Genomic DNA, 8,186 nt, shown 5'->3' with positions numbered 1-8,186 from the left:
TCCCGGTCAATCTCCAGACCCACCCACCCTCAAAGGCAGCCATCGTCCTCGTTTCTAGCATTAGGGACAAGTCTGGGCTGTGGGAAAACTTTATATAAATATATCAGACGGTCTGTCCTCTTTGAGGCAAACTACTTTCGTGAGGCATAATGCTTCTGGGATTCCTCCTTGTTGCTGGGTAGACCAGCGTTCCTTCCTTGGCTTTCTAGTACCATTCCATTGTGTTCCTTTACCCATGGAAGCATGCCTGGGCTCTCCCCTGTGTTTTGGCTATTGTGAAAAATGCTGCTAAGAAGAATCTTACCCGAATCTTTGTGTGGATGTGTGCCTTCTTATTTCTTAAGAGTGTCATTGCTGGCCACAGGGTAGGCTTATGTTTTGTTTCACCTGGAAAGTTCCAGAACTTTTCCCAAAGTAATTCTATCATTCTATCTTTCCACCAACTATTTCCTAAGCTGCTAAAAAAGGAAGGTCACTCTGGTAGCCTCTGAGGAAGGGGACTAGAAGAAGAAAGAGCCCAGACCAGGCAGGTGACCAAATGAGAGGAATTCGGAATGTTCTGGAACAAAATGACAGAGGCTGAACAAGTATCTCCCGGGTCACAAAACCTCTGTCTAAAAAAAAAAAATATATAATGCAGCATGATCTTCACCCTCCATGTCTGTTCCGAATAAACCCAAATCATGACCAGGACACCCAACAGAGCTCAGAGAGAGAAAGCTCCATTCTTGCTTAAGTAATTTCTTGGGGGAAAAAGAAAAGGCTAACAAATGTGGAATGTTTCAACATCCATGCCAGTGTATTCTTTTATTAGCTCTGAAGATGTTTGACCTATTTAATATTGGGGCAGAACAGTCTGCCTGAGAGATGGAGGTCCTCCCATGCGGTTTCTCCATCCCTCCCCTGGCCTACAGCTCTCGCAGGGAATGAAGTGAATTGGCCTCCTTATTAGCCACCCCTGGGAGTGCTGTCCAGAAAACTAGACCTGGAGTTGGGGTCTCCAGACCTCTCGATGAATCTGGAAACTTCTTAGTAAATTGTAATCAATCCTTTTCCGAACTCCTTATACTATCTGGGAGTCTTCAAACTGCGGAAGCAGAGCCCTGGGGATACACAGAGATGTGGGTGTGTTTTCTTTAATCAGTTGCCAGATCTTCAGTTTGCAAAAGCCCGTGTTTCTAAAATGGGCCGTCTGCCAGCGTCTAGGGTCTCTGCTCTCCTTTCCCCCCTATCTTCCCTTTTCTAAACACCATCCTGCACCTCGCAGAAGAAAGGCTTGCTTCCCCTCCAGCCTCCAGGCTAATTATGACTGTAGCGCTTTGCCAGTGTGGCCAGGCCCAAATAAAGGGAAAGATTTGAGAAGGAACAGCAGCAGAGGGAGGGAGAGTCCCTTAGCAAAGCAAAGAGCTTCAGTGACAAACACTGGAGCAAATTCCTTATAGGGTTTCCCCTTCTGACTTTATTCAACTGCCTATTAATCTGTCCATTTCCATTCATCTATGTCTATCTATTCATCTTAGAACTGGAGTTCAGAAGGGGGATGGTTGTGTCAAGTTCAATTTTTTGAACTAAGTAGTGAAGTCAGGTGCTTTCTGATAGTTTGATTTGGCCGCTAGTTTAAATAAATGGCCTTGCCATTTGCGCAAGGTGGCAGACATTTTCAAAACTGAAAGAGCTTAAATGTGCAGCTTCAAGGTTCCAAAGAAAATAGATTTAAAGCATATACTTAGCATACAATAAAGAGCAAACTGCCTCTCTTGCAACCATTTAAATTTGTGATTTACATATCAACTTAAAAATGTGCAAGGGAAAACAACACTTTTTTTTTTTTTTAAATGAACTCGGTATGTTTAATAAAGCTTGGTATTACCAAAACAACACTTTTTAAATAATTATTGTCTTAGGGGGACCTGGAGTAAAATATTTTGAAGCCTTCTGCCTTGCGATGTCACTCTTCATCTGTCCGAGCTGCTTACTCAAGGCGCTTCTTCTAAATAAATACAGTGCCCTTCTTAGAAGGGAATCTGGCAAATTGACTTCTCCCTATGTCATTACAGTAGGCGGAAAAAAAAAATAACAAAACTGTCCCTTTGCTTTTGGAAAAAGAAATTCATTTGCAAAAGTTTCCATCAGCCACAGCAAAGCTGTTAGCCGGGCAGGTCGGGATGAAAGACAGACCTATCACAGAGGGGCAGACTCACAAGGCACACCTCTGGGCCACACGTCTTTTCCAAGCCTCATTTAAAAGCGGTTTGCTTCCCAGAGCTGCAGAAAGAAGGGGCTGAAGGCTGAAGCCCAGGCCAAAAGCAAATGCTGAGTCCCAAGCCCCTGGCCATCTTCCCTGGGAGGACCCGCTGCCCGCAGCCCCACCCCCACCCTTGGCCCCACCCTTGGCCCCGCCCCCAGGCACCAGCTCCTGCCCTGGACAGGAGGAGAAGATGCGGCTGCCCTGGGGCTGGCTTGAACCGGCCCCACCAGGCTCCCCACCCCACCTCACTGCCGCCCCCCGGGGTTGCTGAGGAGGAGGCCTAAGAACAACTCATTAAAAGCGCCACTTATGGGGCGCCTGGGTGGCTCAGTGGGTTAAGCCGCTGCCTTCGGCTCAGGTCATGATCTCAGGGTCCTGGGATTGAGTCCCACATCGGGCTCTCTGCTCGGCAGGGAGCCTGCTTCCCTCTCCCTCTCTCTCTCTCTCTCTGCCTGCCTCTCTGCCTACTTGTGATCTCTCTCTGTCAAATAAATAAATAAAATCTTAAAAAAAAAAAAAAAGCGTCACTTATCACGCTAGAGAAAATGCAATCATGACTTTAAAAGATTTTCCTCTGTTTTCTTTCCAAACCCAATTAGATGCCAACTACCTTTGCTGATTTCAAGCCCAAATTGCCCATGCTATTTTATCTAACTGATGATTGCAAAGGCGTTGGAGAGCTCACAGCAAATATGTGAGGGAAAGGGTTTGTTTCCAGCTCATCTAGTCCAAATGAAGTTTTGCTCCTATTTTTTCCCCTCTGGGTTGGCTGTTGTGGGCATATTTGGTGGCCTGATAATGGTTGTTATTATCTGGGGGCTGTGCTCCCTGTCACCACACTGGGAGTCCCCGGGCACCAGAGGCCATGGTGCAGGCCGGGTCCTCCCCTCTGCGAGGTCCCAGCAGCTCTCCTGGGGGCGAGGGCACTGCCCGAGCGGTTGCAGGGTTCAGCAAGAATGCGGGGCATCCTCTTGGAGCGGTACGTGTTGGGCGTCTTCACTCTCACCTAGAAGCTGGGGGGTCTGCATTTTCAGTGGTCCTTGGCTTCCCGGTTCCCGGCAGAGACCTGGCACGAGCTTCAGTGGACTGAACACTGAACTGGATAGACTCACTCGAACCTGCGTTCATTTATTGGAACAACCGCAGGTTAACAGTTGTTGCAGGCTGCTTCTAGAAAGAACTCAGCCTCCGGGGTCTCTGTTAGTTTGCTGGGCTGCTGTTAACAAGTTCCACAGACCAGGGGATTGGAAATAACAGAAATGGGCGGCCGGTCTGAGGCCAAGGTGCTGTCAAAGCAGTCGTTGCCAGATGGCCCCAGGGGGAGAATGTGCCCCGGCCCCTCCCTGGCTTCTGCTGGTTTGCTGGTAGTCTGGGGCATACTTTGGTTTGTACAGGCTTCTCTCCAAACCTAAACCTTCAGAAGGTGTTTGCCTGTTGTCTGTGCCTCTGTATCTAAATTCCCCCTTTCTAGAAGGATGAGTCATACTCTGTTGGGCCCCACTTTGATGGCCTCATTTAAACTTGATTACCCCTAATACTCCCATTTCTCAACCAGATCACATTCTGAGGCTCTAGGGGCTAAGATTTCAGCCTTTCTTTTTGGTGGAGACACGCTTCAAGCCACAACATAATCTAAGAGACCACGAGGTCATGACTCCATGAGTTTCTAAGTGTGGTCATATGTTCTACAGTCTTTAAGCAGAGGCGCAGACCACTTGCAAATTTTTCTGCAATTTAATGTAAAGGACTCTTCCTCCTGTACTTCTACCTCCATAGCATTACGGAGTTCCCTAAATGTTTGGATACTTTCTCAAATGACCTTCCCAGCAACCCCGTGAAGTAGGGATTGGCACCGTCGCTCCATGGATGAAGAAAGTGAGGCAAGGGCTGAGGGGCATGGCCTGGCTGAGCTCGCAAGGGCAGGGATCACTGCAGTGGGAATTCGCACCCAAGCCCAGGACTATCTGGTTGGATGCCATTGGTGTGCTGACAGCTCCCTCGTTTTCTCTTTTAAGAGCTCACTGGTCTGAATTGTGTCGGTTTTTTTTTTCTTTATTAATTAGTTGGACAATTTGCATAGAAGGGAATAAATTGCCAACATAGAGAGACACATCGTCCTCATCAAATGTGTTTGTTTAAAGCTGCGGGGGGGGAAAGCTCAACCCCCACACAGTCAGCGGATGTTCTCTGTCTGCAGGAGAGCAGGACTGGGGGGCCTCCAAGCCAGAGGGCAGGGGGCCATGAGGAGGCTGGAGGAGGCATGGGTGGGTGCCAATGACTCCACACAAGGGAGCCAAGGCCAGCGCCCAGGAGCTGAAGCAGCCGGGCCGGTTCAAACACCACCCTTGACCTGTAGGAGCCTCCATTCTTCATCTATAAACTGAAATCACAATGATAGTACCTGCCCCATACTCTGGTGAGTGAATAAACACTTATGGAGTAAGGAATACACTGGAAAGTTAGACGAGATGCAGTGGGGACACAGAGGAGGGGCTCCCGAGGAGAACGTCTGTCTCAAGGGGCTGCCGCAGAGTGAGAGCGGCTGGAGGTGATAGGAAGGGCAGAAAGAGTGTAAACCTCACTCTGTCAATTCAGCGGGGCAAGATCTTTCTCTTTTTCCTCCAAACTCAAAGCAATTCCTAATGTAAGGGCCTACTTAGCCAGAGTGAGCCATTTTGTTGTTTATGCAGTAGACTTGGATTGACCCTGCCCCCCCACCCAGGAACTTACTTAGAAACAAGTCTGGGAAACCAGTAAAATATGACTGACCAGCCCCTGATAACAGAGCCCATATACCAGGACGTGTCAGGTCAGGGGGAGGTAACAGAGCCCAGAATACAAGGATGAGTCAAGCCAGGTAGAGACATCCAATCAGGAAAGCACCTCCCTAACCACCCAAGAATGTGGGCCCTGCCTTTTGGGCGCCAATTCTGACCAGGGTGATAGGTTAGTTCAAATAGCTACTATAGGGTGAATTGTAATTCACTTGGCCACCTGTGTGTGGCCAGGCTCAACCACATGGCCTTTACTCTATAAAAGTTCATCTGTGAGGCTGGGAGGGGTCGCCTCTTTGCAAGAGATGGCCCTGGCCAGTCAGTTTGATTCTCGATGCTTGGCGCGAAATAAAGCTTTGCTTGACCTTCGCTTTGTATCAGTCTCGCTCCTTTGACCATGGATCCAACACTATCGGAGTCCCCATTCTGCTGGACCAGCAGAATAGGTAACCTCAGTCCTTTGAGGAATTTGGTTCTGGAACTTTAGGCATCTCTTAGAAACAAGTGTGCCTGTCTCTGGGGCCTCTTTCAGTCTGCTTCTGGGCTACCGATGGGCACGTGCAGGCATTGGGAGCCCATCCACCCTCTTGGACACACGGACACGCCATCACCAGTACTCTCTGGGGACTCAGTGCCCCCTGGGTGGGAGACCCCTTGGTGCTTAGTGGGGGTGAGGAACAGGCACGGCTCTCCTCTCCATGACCCACAAAACTGTCTATTTTATCTCCTACTCTCTTCAGCCCACATGATCTTTTCTGGAAGAAGACAAATCTTTCTCTGTGTTTCTTCAAGACCCTTCATCTGTATGCTGGAACTACCTCCTTCTGAGGTATAGATTTTTAGAAATGAAAGCAAGAAGGTCAGGAAGGCACTTTCTGCTTCAGGCCCCACTACATCCCTTTCCCACACAATGAGCATGAAGACAATTACCTATTTCAACCAGCCATGGTGAGGAGGATGAGAAAAGGTGGGGGGGTGAAACCTTCATCTCCAAAACATTTTCCCAGCTCAAAGGGCATTTGAGGCTGTGGGTGCTGTGAAGGGCCAGGTTGGCAGGACTGAGTGGGAGGGGGGAGGGGTGGGTTGTCCATGGAAGACATGAGGGGGTACAAGAAATCAGGGTTTAGGCTGCAAGGGTTTTCTGATGACAAGGTAAAGAGGCTGGGTTTAATCCTGAGGGCCAGGAGAAGCCAGTGAAAGACTGCAGGCAGGAACATGACAGGATCCATGCAAGCTCTTGAGAGGGACAGAGGGAGACTGGGAGGCCATGCGCGGGAGAAATGAGTGAGACATGAACACAGGTTCTGGCAGAGGAAGGGCAGAATCGAGTCACACTTTGAAAGTGGAATGGGCAGAACTTAGGAACTGACCAGATGCTGGTAGATTTGGTGGGGGCTTGGGGGTAGGTATCTAAAATGATCCCTAGGTTCCCAGTTTAGAAAGCTGAATAATTGATAAAGTCATCGCCTAATTTAAGGGACATGAAAAATGAGGCATATTTATGTAAAATATGATGAAGGTTTTGGGGGACATGTTGAGTCTGAGGGGCAGGCAAGGGTCTTCAGTCGGAGAGGGTCAACAGGAAAAGACACATGCAGGTGTGACTCTCAGAGGGAAGACCAGGATGGGGGATGGACATGTAGGAGTCATTGACATAGAGACGTGTTTCATCCATCAGTTTAACCAGGAGTCCACAGAAAAGGAACCTGATGATAAAAATAGACCATGTACCTTTGTGATACAGGATTTGGGGGCACAGCAGTGGAGGATCCAACCCAGTTTGGAGAGAGAGGAAGACTTCACAGAACAAGTCATGTCTGCTTCCTGAAGCATGAACTAGAATGTGCCTGATGGGTGAGAGAGCTTGGAGGCTGGGGAGCTTTCTGTAGAGAGCTCACCTGAGGGATTATGGAGCTGGTGTCCTGAGCCCAGCCCAGTGTAAGGCCTAGCCACTGTTACAGTCAACCTCCAAAGAAGGTAATGGTGTCCAGATGGAAAATGGATTTCATTTGTGTATTGGTCTGGCATTTCTTTCTGCCATAACAAATAAAACCTAAACTTTCGTTAACAGCAGCATAAAAGTTGGTTTTCATAGGGAACAACCCAACGTAAGCAGGTGTTTGTCTTCCACATGGAGATTTAAGAATCCAGGCTCTTTCCATTACCCCAAGTCCTGGGAGTCCTCGGCTTCAAGACGTTGCAGAGTGGGGAGGAGTGGGTGGGAAGAGTAGAGAAGCCCCATCACCTGTTTGAAAGTGACAACCCAGAAGTGACACACATCCCTCCCATTTACATTTGAAGGGTGAAAACTAGTGTGTAGTCAACTTGGATATGACAGGGGCTGGGAAAGAGGACCCCTCACCAGCCAAGGCCCTCCTGGTGATAACTCTATGCTCTGGGAGGGGGTCATGAGACGTTTTAGAGAGCCAGCAATGTTTGTCACCAACAACATCAAATCAAGATGTAGAGAGAGTATGGAGAACGGGTGTCGGGAGAGATGCCTTGGCTGCAGTGGATCCCAGGAGAGAGAGTGACACAAACGATTCACAGTTGGCCATGAATGTGGACAGGAGCATCTAGGGTGCTGGTCATTTCCCTAGCACCCAAGCACACTACTCCCATTTGTCTTTTAGTGCAGACCTCGTGGATTCACACCAGGGGACAGAGGAGGCAGGAGTGCTGAGGGTACAATTAAAGAATAAAGAGAGCTATTTGGGTTAAAACTCTGTCGGGAGGCACAAGCCGCCCTGCAGTGGGCCCCTGATAATAAGGTGAAGTTCAAAGGGCAGAGAACACCGTCTTCCCTTACTCCACCAGAGCCTGCAGAAACACACCCACACTGGCTCTAGGGGATCTGCGGCCCTGCCCATCGGTGTTTGAGAACATCTGGGGCACCTATGGAGCTCTGAAGAGCCCAGCAGGTTCACGTCTGTCCTCGAGCACATATGAGGCTCTATCTGGGCCGGGGAGAAAGGTCTTTACGAGAAGCTGAATCCTCCATGAGAGGATGGAGGCATGTGTTTATGACATTGAAGGTATTGTTGTTTATAAGACCCATTTTGACTCTCAGGTGTGAGGCCTTGGGAAAGTCAGCTTAAATATAACACAAGACATTGACCTCCTAAAGTGCTAACCTTCAGAAAACAAAGGGCTCTGCCTGTGAG

General features: G+C 48.9%; 1 long non-coding RNA gene across 1 annotated transcript; it reads left to right on the top strand.

Annotated features, from left to right (window-relative positions):
* Positions 1–5,528: 5,528 nt before the first annotated feature.
* On the top strand, positions 5,529–7,081 carry LOC125101108 (uncharacterized). The gene is made up of 3 exons (XR_007127770.1): positions 5,529–5,580; positions 5,763–5,970; positions 6,767–7,081. It is a non-coding gene; the product is annotated as an uncharacterized LOC125101108 (long non-coding RNA).
* Positions 7,082–8,186: the final 1,105 nt, after the last annotated feature.

The sequence above is a fragment of the Lutra lutra genome, chromosome 5 (genome assembly GCF_902655055.1).
Source record: "Lutra lutra chromosome 5, mLutLut1.2, whole genome shotgun sequence".
Classification (NCBI taxonomy): domain Eukaryota; kingdom Metazoa; phylum Chordata; class Mammalia; order Carnivora; family Mustelidae; genus Lutra; species Lutra lutra.
Note: the sequence above shows the minus strand (reverse complement) of the source record. Positions and strands in the feature narration are given on the sequence as shown.